Consider the following 17789-nt stretch of genomic DNA (forward strand, 5'->3'; position numbering starts at 1 on the left):
TTTGAAAACTAAGAAGCTTGGTAGCTTTTTAACACCTCCTTATTTTTCCACATGCCCCAGCACATCTTAGCTTTGGAGCTATGCAATAAAGAATCCTCTTAATGAACTTTGGAACTTATATCTAAGAAGTTCCTTTCTTTTTTTTTTCTGTCTTTTCTTTTTTCTTTTTTTTCTGCCAGAAGTCTAATCTTATCATGCTAACGGCATGGGATGTTCTACAGTTTTTACAACACACCTACAAATGCAATCAAATCTCGATACCCTTGTTCTCTGCACCGGCAGTCTTTTCTTCTGCTCTTCCCCCCAACTGCACACCCCGCGTGGCCCCCGGCTTGCTGTTGACATCCCTGGTGCTCAGATCACACCTGGGACCGTCTCACCGACCCCTTTCAAGATTTCTGGGGAGAGATGAAAACACGTTTGTCCCTTGAGTGAAACAGGAAGTTCAGCAAGTCAAAACATTGTCTCTGCAGACCTGGTTGGGGTTATCCATTTGTCAGGAGTGCGTGTTTTTACCTGTATCGGCATTAAGGCAGGCAGGAGGTCTAACGCATCCGACCACAGTGCTGTGATAAAGGAAGGGAAGCGGAACTTGCCAGCAGCATACCTCAGCCAGGAGATGAAATGGGTGAGCTCCTGCAGCACACAGGAGCAGGTATGTTAGCTAGGGCTGTGCAACGCTTAACGCTTTCAGGGTAAAAGCAGAAAAATACATTTTAAATGGCAAGCAAATAATGGCAGGACTAAAGAATAAAATGGCTGACGATCACCTTGTTTAGAGCTGCCTGTAAGTCCTCTCACAGTACTGTTGCCTATCAACTCTCATGACTGGTTTTCATTTTTTTCCCCAACTTTTTGTGCTGTTGACACCTGCTGACAGATACTGGAGCAAAGTGTGGTGCTATGAAATGTCATTTAATTTAAAGGAGAAAATTTATCCATGTCCATATAAAAGTTAAGAAAGAAACCAAATATGAGCCCTGCAGTCCGCAGGGATATGACTTTGAGCCAGACTGAGTATTTTGGCATAAACACTACAAATCTTTTAAAAAATAATATCCTTTGGCTTTTGCACTTCCATTATATTAAACTGATTTTCTTTACTCACAGTGGGATTTCAAATTAATTTGTAATTATACACACCGTGAGGGGATGAGAAAGAAATGACCTAATTATAGACCAAAAGGATGCCCTACAGCTATCATCCAATTACCCCAACCATCTGAGCTCTTAAGCAAAATGATGCACTTAATCCTCTCTTGGTCACATCTAGTTGTAATTTGCCACTGAAAGCTATAATTTCACTTTAAATATTCATTTACATAATATAAAACTCTGTACTGATGTTACTTAGAATGGAAACAGATAATGAGAATGGGTCACAGTCACAGATATCCTTCTAGACTTTGGTCTCCCACACACACTCTGTGACCATTGGGTGAGGGAGAGAATCATGGCTTCTCTGCTGTGTCCCCCAAATGGTACTAATTAGCTACAATTAGGCAGATAGAAAGCTTTTAAACTAATGGAAAAACCAAAAATGCCCACTAACAAGTACAACCTATCTCCCAAATTCAACCTTCCCTTTCAGCAGGGGATGAAGAGTTCATGAAGAGCTACAGTTAACATGTGAGTTAAGAAGCAGCTTTCTAATTGAACAAATTTTTACCTCTGCTCTTCATGCAATATACTCATTTTATATTAATAGTGTTTTCACTAAAATCTTGCAGTAGAACACAAAGAATAATTAAGACGAAGAAAGGGGTACGACATGGAAGAGGTCAATTCTCTATAAAGCATCTGTTTTTTTGGTTCATTGACAGTCGCATAAACTATTTACACATTAACCCAAAATATCTTTTCTTCTCAGGTTTTTGGCAAATTAAAAAACCAAAACCAAACTGTAAGTGAAATTCTTGCAGAAACTATTGTATTAAAAGAAAAGGCAACTAGATAGCAATGAGATGGTGTATAATGTGGGGTGGGGTGAAGCAAATTTCACTAACTGGAAGAGGAGGAAAAGCTAGTACTCTCTCAGTTCAGTAATGAGGGCATTCACAAAAAGTTTGAGTGAGTTATACTCAAATATTTCTCCTCACTCCTACAAAAACAGTAAGTTTTGAGGATGTCTTTCAGTCCCTGTGCAGAAGTTGCTTCTATAGAAACAAAAATGCTGATTGTACCAAAGAATAAAGCCAAGCAGTCTCTTGGTCAAGTGAATTTGCAAGCTATTGCATGTACATTATTTTTCTGCTCCATTAGTTTTTTGTATGAAACAAATTGGCTGCAGTGGGTGAGATACAGAGAAATTTACTCTTGAAAACAGGATAGTATTCGGATGAAGGAGATGGAGCTAGTTTCAAGCATCAACTTAGTGCAATACATGAGGTTTTGGTCATCTGAGTGTGTAACACCTGGGATATACTGAGTAAAAGGAGGCAACTGCCTTTTCTTAATTTTCTAAAATGATGATTTAGACGACTTGTGAATCTGTCCTGAAAAAGTATATTAGAAAAAAAGTATATCAGAAATACCAAAATGGATTGTTTGATAGCTTCAGCTTCTAATTTTGTTTTGTTTCAGGCACTTATCATTAAGAAATACTTCACTGTTGATTTTATTTTATTTTTTTTTTATTTGGGAATGGCTTTTAATAATCATACTGACTACTTTAACAATGCTTCCTCTGAATAATGCTTGTCTGTAGACACACAGTTTGTACTTGTCACTGTTTTACTTCGCAGACTAGAAACACATACTTTTTGTATCTGAGTGGACAGAAGACACAGAGTTATGCTTAGGTATTTATTTGCTTTGCAGCTATTGTGTTTGCAAGTTATTTTGATCAACACCAAGGATTTAACAAGTGTCAGGTTAAAACTGACCTGTAGGCTGGCAGACCTTGTGTACAGTTAATATCTTAGCAGTTGTTTGTAATCACTGCCTTACCCTTTGTTTTTGGACTGCTCTTGATACAATTGTCTGGTTAAAAGTTTGGAAGTTTGAGTTATTCCTCTGGTGGAAAGATTGATGGTGGAGTCATCTCTCTTTGAAACATGTCTGTTTATAAGAAAGTTCAAAGCCCTGTTTCTTTGAACAAAGGTGAAATCAAATAGCCCAAGCTAGTTTCCCACCTCCCAGCATGCAGGTGCTTTCCAGACAGCCCCTTTCAGTGTCTCTCCATAGATGCAGAGAGGTGCATCCAGCCAACGTGACTGTCCTCTCCCCAGCGGAGACGAGGACTAGGTTTTCAGGCAACAAGCAGAAAGCAAACATCCATGTGCCTCTCCTGGCCTGTCTTCAGCCAGCAGGCAGAGCTGAGACTCCTGCCCAGGCCAGGACAGAGCAGGGCTCCTACAGGGGTGCAGAGCAGGGAGGGGTTTCCAAAACTCCTGTCTACTTCTCAGGGATCCAAAGTTGAATTGCTCTAGTTTATGCTCTGCTGGAACTTCTTTCATGAAAGACTTCAGCGCTGTCTCGTTGTTTCCCAACCTAAGATTTTTAGGGAAGAGCAAGATTAGGAAGGAGAAAGAATACTTTTGCTACAGGAAGCACCACAGCTGGAAGAAAACACAATCTTTTAGGCATGCAAACTCTTCCTCAGCAACTTGTTCACCCTATAAACCCTATATATCCCTGGGCCATTGCGGCTACAACCACATCCATTTTACACATACTCTCATGGCCAAAACAATATTTAGTGAAGAGAATTAAAATTACTGCTGGCTCTGGCTTTGTTTTGGCTGAAAATATGTGTCTGTGTTTTGAATTTTTTAGACTGAAGTTACAGAACTCCCTTATAGATGTAGCTAAAAATATGACAGATGGTTACCTTTAATGTACAATGGTGGTTACTTGTAGGAGTTTAAACTCGAATCCAGGCTAGCAGAGTTCATCACTTTTGGTCAGAGTTGAAACTTCTGGTTTTCATTAGAAGATTCTCTCACTCTCACTCTCACTGCAATAGCATTTCCTCCATAATTTGCTGAATTTAGCTATGCTCTATTGCTTTTGTAACACATCGCTCCTATAAGAACATATTTCTGTGTTTGGGCTTGAAGAAAATTACTTTCCTGAGTAATATCTTGTCACTACTGTTAGAATAGTGGACTAATTTTAAGTCCGACAAAAGAAGTAACACGGCAACCCACGTCAGGTGTACAAACCTCTGAACGAACCCTGAACGATGTTGTACTACCAATTGTTTTATCATGTGCAGAAGTCAGTCTTACACTGTTGAGGGAAAAAAGCCTATTTTTCTAGTAGGAAGATATTTTACCAGTAAAATAAGGCCCACCACCCCCTGCTGAGCTTACTCCCTGCTGTTCACAGGCATGACTCACGCATCTTTCACTACATTGCTGCAGTTGCCTCAGGAGCTCACAGTGATATTACAAAAGCTCTTCCAAGGAAGTGCTGTATTCACCCTGAGCTCCACAGAAGTGATAGCATTACTTCTCAAGTCTTGTGGTTGGTTGGTGACTTCTCCAGTCTCCCTGTGCTTCCAGGAGCACAACCCTGCACAGGAGCAGCTCTTCCAAACTGCTGAGTTTGGAACGAGGTGGCTCTGCTAATTGCAGAAAATGGCTATTCACTCATTACAAGACATCTGTGAGTGTTTTGTAGATCACTTCCAATTAGAAGTCTTATGCTCATTGGTTAGGAAAAAAATGTTTGACAGAAGCTCCTAGGAAGTAAATATTTCCCTAAGGAACAACGTGTTATCTTAAGAAGGAAGACCTACCTTAAGATTTTTGGAGGGACTGATTAAAAGCAGCAGTTTTTTGATCATGGTGGTTTTGACAAGAAATTTACCAGTTTACTGGCTCTTCTTCAGGAGTTAAGAAAACAAACTCCTATTTATAATTCTCATCCTCTTAAGATCTTCAATTTAGCAAAAGTATCTGACGTGGCAGGTTTAATCATCTATAACAAGAAATTTACCAGTTTACTGGCTCTTCTTCAGGAGTTAAGAAAACAAACTCCTATTTATAATTCTCATCCTCTTAAGATCTTCAATTTAGCAAAAGTATCTGACGTGGCAGGTTTAATCATCTTTCTGCCAATTAAGAGACAGACTTTCCCAAAGGCAGTGTCTTAATTTTACCTTAATCTTCTAATTATATTGTGTGTATGTGTCTCTGTGTAAATTTTGACTCTGAAGCTAACTTCTCAAGTACTCTGTTCCTTGAGAGAAAGTTCTAATGCCTTGGGGGTCTTGATATCTAATTACTGAGAACTTTCCCATCTCTGCATTGTCTAGACTGCAGTTAGGCACAAAGCTGCATCTTACACCAAAAACCCTGGAGATCCCCAAATAAATACACTACTTTGACTAGCCTAGTTTAGAGGAAGAACTGTTTTATGCTGTAGAGCAGTGAAGTTCCTTTGGTCCTCTCATACTTTTTCAAGTATTGTGATGTGAAGATGACATGAGGGTGGGATTCATCTGACTAAATACAAAAGTCTATGTATGTAGACCTCTGACAGCACAGGTTCATGTGAGCTTGGGTTCTGAGTGTCTTAGACTCTCTTCATAGTCAGTGTAGTCAGCGCTGTGATTCATCTCTTTCTGAGGTAGCAATCTAAAATAGGCCAACTGGGCTCTAAGTATTGAGATTAGAAAATTGCAGAATCTGAATGTTAGGTAAAATAAATGCCATCCTGACTTTTAGTGCAGTAAAGTTATGCTGTGTTGCACTATGAAAATCCAACACAAATTGCAAAAGAAAAGGGGGAATAACTTGTAATACAAGTTAGCTTTATTTAGGTATGTTTGCTATATGCTGAAACTTACAGGAAAGGAGGAATTATTAATTATTATTGTTTATTTGTATCAAATGTTATTATATTATTTTTGGCATTTCCCTTGTGAGCCTAAATAAACTTGAAATTATGAACTTTTTAAAGCAAAGGATCTGAAAGGGTAAACAAAAGGTTTTGATATTGGAGAGAGTTCAGAGAGGACTAACATGCATGATTAAGGGATATAGAGAAATTGATTTATGAAGAAAGATTAAAGGAGCAAAATATGTATACTGTGGGTTAACTAAGTGACGCATAAGAAGGAACATGATAACTGTCTTCAAATATTTGATGCATGTGAACACCAAGAATAGAGAGGAAATTAATATTTGGGTAAATTTCAGTGGGGGAAATGTTGTGAAATTAAAGTCAGATATTGTCTTGCTTCAGTGTTGCCGAGAAAGACCTATATGCTGCAAGAGAACTGAAGCCAAAAGGTAAGATTTATACATTGTAAGAGCTGTGAAGCCAAAAGGGTCTCACAGAAATTATTAAAAAACACTGTAGGTTTTAATACCTAATGACAAGAGCTGTATAACCTTTTGAACCACCATATAAAATTCTATAGAACAATACAACACGCTCAGCATTAAATTGATGAGGGATTCTAGTTTTTGTGAAATTTTTTTCTTTTCCCACAAGAAAATAAAACATACCATTATGAAAGATCCTGGCAGGTGAAATGATCAACTCGTTCACCTAAGATGACAAACTAGTTCCTTTTCATGTATAAATTGGATGCTCTGCAAGCATCTAAGTAACTGCTGGCCACAGAAAAAACAGGTTACTCGTGAACTGCTGCATGTCTTGACACATTATAAAGCTTTTAATAATTAAGCAGAAGGAAGTTCTATATCAAGAAAGTTGCCATCATATAGGAAACATAAATTATGTGTTCCAACACTGTACATAGACTCCACTAATATGGCCATGAGTGGTATTTCTGTTGCCCAAATTAACTGTGCTGGTGAAATATCAGGAGATTATATGGCTGGAGGAAAGGATCCACACAGAGGTCGAGTAGATAGAAACTGAACTGGGATAAAAGAGTAGTTGTAGGACCATGCACCTGGATTTACTGGAGGGAAGAAAAAGAACCTATGTTCAGGGTGGTGTATGTGCTTTTGCTTTGTGAGACATGATGGTGGCTGTATAGCTGTGCAGAGCCCAAACCCTCCCCTTTGCCATAGGATATGTCTAATCCTGTGGTAGAAATTTGTTTAAAAGAGTCAGCTGAAGAATCCTTCTTCTTTAGTCATTTGTATAGTTTGTCAGAACAGGATTCAAATATTGTCAGTCATCTTGAAATCTAACTAGTTTACAGCTTGTGCTCTGAACCTATCTATCCTTTTGATCTTTTTGCCTTAAGAATGCAACTGCATGAGAAATACATTAATAAACTTTAAAGCGAATGATACATGTCAGAAAGTCTTTCTGAAAAAAATAACGAAATAAAAAAGAATGCCTTTTTGGAACTGGAACAGACTTTGAGCTGTAGCTGTGTTCATTTAATGCAGAATTTAATTGTAATTGCTTACTTCTTCATAAGCAAGGCAGAAGCAACATCAGACATGGGAGACATATCTGCATACTTTCACATTTCACAAATCAGCAACAGGTTAGGGTCAATAAAACTACTTAACTAAAATAGAACACAGCAAGGTTTAAGGTGCCACATTGAAATCGTGACTTCAAAACCTTGCATTCATTGGCTGCCTGACCTCAGTGTCATTTAAAAATAATTGACTTCCCTGTTTGTTCTGCAGATTTTCCAGGGCATGTGATACTCGGTTTCTGGCCATTCTCAGAAAGGCTAACCAGGCAGGTAACACCATCTGATTTAAGCACACTGGGGATCCTGAAGATAAGTGAGGTGGCTAGCTTATAGCTGAGACCTGGGAAGTGTGCTCAGACCCACATAATTTAATAGGCTGAGAGAGTTGGGGTTGTGTAGCCTGGAGAACAGAAGGCTCTGGAGAGACCTTGTTGCTGCCTTTCTATATATAAAGGGGGCTTATAAGAAAGACGGAGAAAGACTTTTTACCAGGGCCTGTAGTGACCGGACAAGGGGCCAGTGGTTTTAACTGAAAGAGGGTAGATTTAGACTGGTTATAAGGAAGAAATTTTTTACAATGGGAGTGGTGAGAAACTGGAACAGATTGGCCAGAGAATTTGTGGATGCCTCATCACTGGAAGTGTTTAAAGTCAGGTTGGACAGAGCTTTGAGCAACCAGATCTAGTGAAAGATGTTTCTACCCATGGCAGGAGGGTTGGACTAGATGATCTTTGAAGGTCCCTTCCAACCCAAGCCATTCTATGAATATGCTCCAATAAAACTGGGAACGTTTCAGAAGTAGAAGACTTTTTTTTTTTTTTTTTTAATATCTGCTTTGATCTCAGGCATTTAAACCTCTAATTTCTGAGGAAGCACACCTTACCTACAGGGTCCCAGCATAGCCTACATAGCTGGGCAGGTGGTGTGCACTCCAGCTGCAAAAGTGACTAAGATTCACGGAGATAGATAAGCAAAGAGGGATACTGTATGGAGCGAGCTGGTTTATGGCCTTTGTCTTTGCCCCACAAAACTTTTACGTCTATTTTTCATTAAATGGTAGAACTAGGAATAATCCTATGTAGCATTGTTACCATCTCATCTTCGTCAGTTTTACAAAAGGCTTGAACCTTTAAAGAACAGCTGAATGCCCCTAATGGTCTGTGGATCCTAACTGGATGGAACAGCCACGGTTTTCAGCTGTGACACGGACTGTCTAAACTCTATAGGGTGACATAATTTGAGTTTCAGTATTGTGAGTTAGCATTAGATACCTCTGCAATGTTTGTGTTTTCTTTGAGTCAGTGCCCTCAGATACTTAAGCTGTCATATGTTTTCTGTAACAAATATCTAATCTTGTGTTTGGATTCTATTTTGTGGGCTAGATGCCTGAAATCTAGGCAGATGTTGCATTGCCTCGGTCTGTGAGCACCTCGGCCCCTTTCTGGACCTTCCTGTGGGCAACAAGGTCTTTGTTGGAACACTTGGAAAGTGCTGAGCACTTTTGCTGAAACTGCAGTGCCTTTTGTCCTCCTCACATCTCTGGAGTTCATTAAGATTTACCATGTAATTCTTGAAAGCTGAATCTGGACCTCAGTCTCCACAATGGAATATGGCTAAAGATTAGAAATACGCTTAAATTGTAAAGCTTCCAGGAGCTGAAATCTAGGGACTTCATTCAGTTCCATCTTTAATGCTGAAGAAGAAGCCAGCGGCAGCAGAACTTATGTTCCAGATCTCAGACTAAGAATGTGGTCTTGGCACTTAGACCAATGCCATTTGTATATACATAAACAGAGAAAATATTGATAGGTTTATGTATTCATAATTATTTCACTAAGACACTAGGAAGCCATGTTTATAGGCATTTTTCAGTTTATAACCACACTTTTAAGAATTTCCTGTCTTTTGTTTTAGCCAGGCACATGGGACTATTTTAATGCAGTTTTATTTGTGTGTTCTGTTTCCTTCACATTTTTGTTTGAGCAGAAGGGATGGGGATGATAAAGCAGTCTCCAAGAAAGGTTTACAAAGTTTATGAAGCTAGGCTGTGGCAATTCCCCTCTGTGCACTTAAGACAACCATAAAAATGCATACCCCATATTTTGAAATGTTATTATGACTTATTATGTAAACAGATGATGATAAAACATCGTTAGTCATTATTCAAACACAATACATCATAATTGTTTCTTTGGAGACACTATGCATTTCTGTTGTGGGCTTTATTTACAAGATTCACTGTAAAAACTTCACAAGGATACTTACTGTGTCCTCCCATCATCACATTTCAAAAATAATGATCTCAGCCTCTGACCATGTAAACTCTGAAACAAAAGAAGAGTCCAATTGTCTTCTTGTGTAAACAAGGCTTGTTTACAAGGTTAGGCCTTCACCAGTAAACCTTGTTTGTAATATGCATTATGATTACACAGATTTTCAGGCTATACATGTGAAATCACAGTCAATGCTGGTTCCAAAACATTTAAACCAAACAAGACAATTTATTTGATGTAAAACCGTAAGAACCACTACCATTACCGCTTTGTTCTTGTATTCTGGGTAGGGAATAAGCTTACAGGTATCTTCTCTTGGGATTTTATTATCTTCCCTGCAGTTAGTGAATCCATAAGCGACCCCTGTAAGGGAAGAAAGGACTCTTGGGTAGCTCCCAAGATTGCGTTATGTCCCAGATTCAGAGTCTGTGACTCTTGAGTAGGATTCATTGCCACAGATTGAATAGGATTCATTGCCACTAATTGAACCCAAAATTTAGATGTATGCCTCTAGGGTATCTATATGCGGACTAGTTCCCATCCAGGGTTCAGATGGGTTGTTGAAATACAAGAGCATTTGAAATGTCTTAGGATACCTGCTTTGCCTCCAGTTGCCACACCAGGAAATCTCAGTTAGAGTCAGTCCTGTGTTCTTTCTGTCAGCTTTGTGTGCTTCAAATGGCACTAGAAATGTAGGTTTAGACAACAGTATCAACCCAATAGTTAACAAAAGTGTAGAGAAATGCTTGGCTTGCCGTAGAGTGGGCACCTATGTGTGGTCAGCAGAATCCCAGAGAAAGATAAGGCAGGAGATACATGTTTAGTCACCCCAGCAAATGCAGGGATTGGGACAATGCTGGCTCAGTAAGACAATTTTGGTTAAAGGCATGAATCTTGGATACTTGTAGACATCTCAGATAGGATTTTGTTGGAGTCTTCCTGGTCTTCAAGATTCCTCCCTAGTTTTTATCTGATCCCATCAATGTTTAATTTTCTGTCATTAAATTTCTCCAAAAGTGAGCTTCTAGGCATGCACAGAACTAACTGTCCATGTCCACAGCCATTTGGAAGAGAGGATTGTGGTACCTCAACATTTTTCCAGTAGCTTTGCAATGAGATGATCTCCTCTGTGCTGTGAGAGGACTCTCCAAACCTCAAGGTTTCAGCTGCTGTCGGTGTCTCGCTGAATAATTAAATCTGCATAGGGAAACAAAGGGGATATTCTCTCAGAAACAGACTCACTGACGTAATGGTTAGAGACATGTCTCAGTCTTTGCTCAGAAAAAAAATGGTGGGTCCTTGCAAAATGGAATAGCTCTAGCAGGAGGGTGTGCTGCCATTGGTGATCTTTTGATGCCAGATGATTTAAGGTATATTATTAGCATACAGGGTGGGACCCAAAACTCCTTTGGCAAATGAGGGCACTGAACCCTACTTTTCTACAGCCTGGGTAACTTTTCTATTCACGCAGAGAGGGGAAAAGGAAAGGAAAAGCTCAGAGGCTCCATTTCTGCTTTCTTGAAAGAAAGGTCAGAGTCCCAAGGAAAGATGAGCTCTTAAATCTCCTCTGTGTGCCTAGCTCATGGGTTCTGATGGAAGCTTAGGTGCTGAAACAGGACTTGGGAACATAACTTTGGTTGGATTTGCAATTCTCAGCTTATTTTCTGGACAGAAATCGTAAAGTCAGAGAAGAGCATAGTTAGTGGCATTTCTTTGCCTTTTCTAGATTTCACCTCATTGGCACTTGTGCCAGTGTTAATTTTGTGGGGCCAGAGAGAGTAGACCTGCTTGTTCAAGCAGAAATACACTAAGTAACTTCTTGACTAGGGGTGGCTATGCCACACCAGGCGAGGGACCATGCTGAGCTAGTGAGCCGCTGAACTAGTGAGCCACTGGCCACGTAGAAATGTCAGTGCAGTATTATCTAACGGACCTTAGTGGGCTTTATAGAAGAGAAATGAAAGCCTCTGTTTTTCAGAAAATGCCTAAAGAGATACTGATGGTTTCATAAATATTTGAGACTCACCTATTGCTTTTCCCAGCTTTTTCCATTTCTCTATATAAGCTTATAAATACCTTTAAAGCCATTTGTACTGAAAACATCTCCATGTGGTTATCTTTGTTAATGCAACTTACAGCGATGTGATCTTATGCACATTGTCAAGTTTGTCATTAGTTCTGCACTCCTGAAAGAAAAATCAGTATTTCTTTCTACAGCAAAGAGGATGGTTCTGATTTGTGTGGTTTGGGAATCTGAAAAATGTCATCCAGCATGCTGTAAAGACAGGGAATCCTGTCTTTAACAAATCTGTGTTAGTATCATAAGAGATAACAAAGAAAATGCAAGGAAGGAATTCTGGGGTTCAGAAGGACAGATTTGTATTTACATGCACTCCAACAATTGTTTTGAGATTAATTTAGAACACCCAGGTTTATGTTCAATTTAAATTCAATTTAAATTCAATTTAAATTGCAAGGAGTTTCTCATATTTTAACACAGGATGAAGGAGAAAATAAGTCTCATTTTATATGCACGTGTGCACGCACACAGATGCACAAAAGGACACAGACCATTTCAGAAATGATAGTTTCCTCTCAGTCTAATTAGGTGAACTGAATGTGGTTATGTTGTTGTAGTTCTCAGGGCTCTAATTGCACATAAAAACTTCCAAATCATAACGCATGTGGTATTTCCATCAAAAACAAAAGGAGAATTATTAAAATGTGGTGGGATTTCATGTAATATTGGCAGACAGCTTAGATGGCAATAATTTAACACTTGCACCATGAAATTAAAATTTACATTCACTTGGTGCAATTCTTGAGACCAAGAGCAGACAGTTGTATTTTTTTTAATAAGAGCAGGGAGATTTAATTACTTCAGTTTAACTAGAAAAGCCTTTCCATTGCTTGATGACAAAGGCAATAATGCTGGCACAAGTTTGCAGATACTTTGTGAGCCTACTTTTCACATTCTCCATAGCTCTGCTTTAAGGCATCCAGCTTTCTGAAGGCCACAAACCACCATATAGATTCTTCCACAGATTCCAAGCAATGTGTGTAAATTCCAGCTGCCCATAAGTAATTTTTTTGAAAGGCAAGTATTATGGCTGCTATAAACATTTGAAGTAAGTTGCCAAAATCTTCAGCATTGTGTCTTTCTGCACAGAATGTATACAGATTATACTACCATTTCTTCTCACAGATTCTTCCCTTTTGCAACAATTCCTGCTGTATTGTGTTACTGTCTGTAAAACCAATACTAAAGAAGTGAACCGTAACTCACCAGACACAAACTACAAAAATACATTTGATTTATGTTGCCGTGAGGTCTGGTAGGACAGAATTACCAAGTTTTTATCCAGAAACAAGTTTTTTCCTGACAGTTGAAAGAAACTTTTAGCGAGAATGCTATCCTGAGGCTACATATACGTCTACCTTAAGGTATATATAAGTAATTAAAATAAGCATCTTCTACACTTGGCCAGACCAAGATGTAAAGGGACAGATGGAAGGCCTCTTTTATATCCTGGCAGAGTGATTTGATAAGAGTTGCTCTATGCAAGTTGGTAGGAGGGGAACAGAGAATGAGGCTTTGACAGGTAACAAACACGTGTACTGGAGACAAGGAAGACTGCAAATGTGGGAGAACTGTTAATTAGGGCAAAACGGGAAATTAATTCTAGGCTAATATTATATCATACACATGCCTTTGCTTAATTAGTTAGGGAACTTTTAAAATCTTTTTCCCTGGATTTGGACATTTGTTTTCTTTAAGAAAGAATAAGCAGTAGATGTGTCTTGGTTTCATTATCTCAGTATTACAGGGGCACATTGTCACAGCCCAGGAATACATCCTCCCTTTACTGTCTGCATGATGCCTCTGAAACAGTAGATTAGGAGTTCAGTGCAGTGAAAATTATCCACATCTCTTTATGCTTTATGATCATCCACTGATCTGAATTTAAGGGCTAGACACAACTCTCAGGGGTGGGAGGGAGGGGAGGAGAAAGAGAAATCCTCCTAAAACCAACCTTTTTGTATTTACACTTGAAATGGAAAATACAGATGTTGCAGAAGTACACATCTGGGACATGGTTTCCATATTTTTGACAGAGACTAATTTTCACCGCTTTTTAGCTAAGTGGCTTAAAATCAACTTCTTCCCACTGCCTGAAACTCTGAGAGTTTTTGAAATAAAATCATGTGAATACATTTGCTGATCTTGCAGACTATGCTGTTGTACTTATTTCCTTTCTCTTCTCCCCAGAAGCTTTGCAGGATTCTTGTCTGGGTTATAGGGTTTAGGCTGTTTTCTTCTTTCACCACTGTTCCAATGCTCCATTTGCAAAGTGTTTAGATTATAGCAGACGCGAACTTCCTCTGTCTCAGAGCCAGCCATGAATCAGGCTGAGAGCTGGGACCACTGGCTGTCAGAGGACCCTGAAAAGCTGCAGCTTAAAAATAACAAGTGTTTGACAGCTCGGTTTACAAAACAGCAGATTGTGGCTATATTGTACCATGGAGCTACATATGACATAATAACTAGGGACTTAAAGTTATTTAGTCTTTTTCCTCTCGCCATAATTTCCAATAAATAAATCTCTCTGGGACAGGAGGTCTGGTGAGTTGTACAATGCTTGCATTTTCCTCACCACAGCTTGTCCCCTCTCTTCTCTATTTTACACGTTAAAAAAACCCTCAGTGCCTGGTAATCACAGTTCTATAACATTTCCTGTTGAAAGAGACAGACTAATGTAAAGGTAAATACATACAGTTTTGTTTTTTTTATTAGTCAAGGTATTCATTATAAGTCTTCCGATCAAAATCTCTTTAGAAACTTCTTAATGGACAGAGCTTAATATTGTGCAGTTGGAGTGGAACCAAAATCAGGGTCAGAGTTTGCATAAATGTGATTCATGTGCACTGAAAAAACCTGAAGTTAATAAAATGTGACTACTGGAAAGTTCTTTCTCCAGACATAAAATATGATGGAATGAATGAAAGAACGACTTTACATTAACACATTTGCTTGGACAGAGCTTAATATTGTGCAGTTGGAGTGGAACACAAGCAATTATTTTTGAGGTTTTAAATGGCGCTTTTGAAAAAGAGCTATGCTCACAGGATTCCTGTGAGTTTTATGTTTCAAAATCAGTGGTCAGAGGTTGCATAAATGTGGATTCATGTGCACTGAAAAAACCTGAAGTGAATAAAATGTGACTACTGGAATGTTCTTTCTCCAGACATAAAATATGATGGAATGAATGAAAGAACGACTTTACATTAACACATTTGCTAAAAGCGAACTAGCTATTTTTGCTGCATTCCCTTTTGAATAAAAAAATGGCAAGAAATGCCAACATTTCTTGATCTAATTTTCCCTTTACTAATATTTAGGCTTTCAAAGAAACCCGAGGGATATGCTTGCTCAATTTCCATTAGACATTCAAATCCCTTTGCTTTTGAAATCCCATGTCTAATTTCTACTTCATTTTTTCTTTGAAGACCTTGATTCTTCAGAGTCTCTTTACACTAAGTTTTACTGTAACCTTAAAATAGATATATTGAAGTTTTGGGATATATTTTACAGGTAAATCTGCAAGAGTCTAGGCTTAAAAATATTTATACTTTCTTCCTCCTCTTCTTTGGAAAACAGGACACTGGATATAATAGACTACATCCACAAAGGTTGTATTGCATAATACAGGCATGGATTAATTTTAGTTTCAGCTATCTTCAGTTGGGTTAATCATCTTAGCCTCCATCTGTAGTCTATGAAGAGAAACAGGCCTTATTAGGGCATGGTTTCTCTGACCTATTTTAAGTGTGTCCTTTAGGATGACATGAATACAACCTGAACTCCAGTGCCTACACTGAATAGATCTCCACTGACTGTCAATGGAACCCAGGATGATTAATTGTGCTGTCATCTACACTGAGCCAGATTATTTCTACTCTTAAAGCTGAAGTGTCCTTAAAGTCTATGAGAATCTTCAGCCTTGAGCTGAGCATTTTCAGCTTCTCATTGCCACGAATATCGAAATGAAGGGCACCTAGAGGTATTAGTTGATCCTTTCAGAAGAACCACAGTGATCCATAGGGTTTAGGCCCCGTCTCTTAACATTTGTGGAGTTGATATAGAGCAAGAAAACATGTCTTGAGGTTCTGATGCCTATGTATAAAATGGATGGGTTAACTGGATGTCTACAAGGATAGTAGTATAGATGTAGCTTTCAGATTTGGTAAATGCAGAAAATAACCCGATTATGTGAAGGCAAGGGGCTAACTCTAACTTGACTTAGTTTTCTGACTCTAAGAAATTACCCAAACCTTGAAATCTTATCTGAGGATATGAGCTCAATTATGTTTCAAGGATAGGACTGAAATGCCCTTTCTTTGACACTTTCAGCTTCGGGTAATGCTCGATTAACTTGACAGCTTCTATACATCTGTTAAAAATTGCCCAAAAATATTGCTACTATTGCAGGCTTATAGAGTAAGTCTGACTAGCTAATTAGGACCAGCTATTTTTATAAGTTATCTGGATGTTTAAGAAATGTGGTACTTAATATGCTCTTGCAGTTTTATAGCCGCGTCCAACTTCCACTAAAGTAGCTGATGTGATTTAGTGGCCTAAATACTTTCGCAGATCTAACCCCTGGACTCTCCTCCTGCTTAAATTCACTGGGATTTTTGTAGTCAGTACCTCTGAAAGTGGTTTTAAGTGCTTGTGTACTAGATTAAAGTACTTGAACTTAAAGTATTGGGTATAATCTGTCTATATTTGAGTTTGCTTACCCGTATAAGGAAATAAATAATGCTTACCTGTATTTTTGAAGTCCAGTAAGGGTTATGATATACTCTGAAATGTTAATAGTAGATTATCTGTCTTGAATACAGTTGATACAACAGTAAAAAGCCACACCAAAACCAAAAGGAAACAAAATAGTTTCTAATAGTTAATTTTTTGCTTTTCTTGCTTAGAATCAAATTATTTTCAGAATACATTTTAAAGGCTTTCTTTAAATAAAATTTTGAATGAATAAATTTTATTGATTCTACTCAATAGTTCATGTCCTTTTCTATCTCTGTCCAAGGCCTGCATTCATTTCTTTATAATATTTTGTGTAATGAGTTAATTTTTGTTTCCCTAGCTTTACATTTGGGAATGTGGTTTTAAAAATAATTCTTCCTATCCATTTGGAGAGAAACAATCTATAAATATATCTATGCACTCACAAGGTTTTAGTACTTGACAATTTTATTAAAAACAACAAGTACACTCAGTCTTAGCACTGTTTCTAAGATGTTACTTACCCTTGTCTGTGAAATATCAGCAAAGCAAAATGAGACATTGGGGTTTCAATTTGCCAAATGTAAGACATTATAAAAACAATTTTTGCCGTACAACATATTTATGAAGAAAATGTACTTCAAGAATAAGAAGTCAGAAAAACTGGCACATTTAGAAACAACTGCAATAGAAGTTCATTTCTTATGAACATTCAAAGTCATTCTATTTCCTGTTTTTTCCCAATCTTTATCAGAAAAAATAATTGCTGCTTCTCACAAATTTTTTTTACAGCTTTTAAGCACCTTTTATATTGCTAGATTTAACTTGGAAATGAAAAGCAATTATTGGAATTTATTTAGTTGACCTTTTTTTTTTGACTAACTTTGGTCATCTAAAAATAAGGCTTCTAGTTCAAACTAGTCTGCTAGCTCTTCTTGTAGTCAAAGAGAGACAGGCACCTTGAGAAGAGCAGTGCAGCTTCCTGGTCTTTGATAACTGCAGAGACTGGATCACCCAGCTTCTGAGTCACTCGTTTAGGTCAGAAGAGTCCAACCAGTCGCTGACAAGTGAAAGTAAATACAATAGTTCCTAGAAAACAAAACCCCACTCAAAATAGTAATTCCACTGAATCTTCTACTGAGGCATTAAGCACTGAACCTAACAGGCATTGGATGCTTTCTCCCCTCCTTGGAAGCTAATTCTTACACAGCTTAACCTTCCACAGTGGCCACCTTCCTGAACTGAAGTTAAATGGCCCCTGAGTTTCTGTTTTTTCTAGAATTACTTTTTATTTGTGTCTATTTTTTTTTTGTCTGTTGTTTTTCTTTTGTAAAAAGAAAGAAACAACTCTCAAGACCAC

The sequence above is a fragment of the Aptenodytes forsteri genome, unplaced genomic scaffold (genome assembly GCF_000699145.1).
Source record: "Aptenodytes forsteri isolate BGI_AS27 unplaced genomic scaffold, ASM69914v1 Scaffold257, whole genome shotgun sequence".
NCBI lineage: Eukaryota > Metazoa > Chordata > Aves > Sphenisciformes > Spheniscidae > Aptenodytes > Aptenodytes forsteri.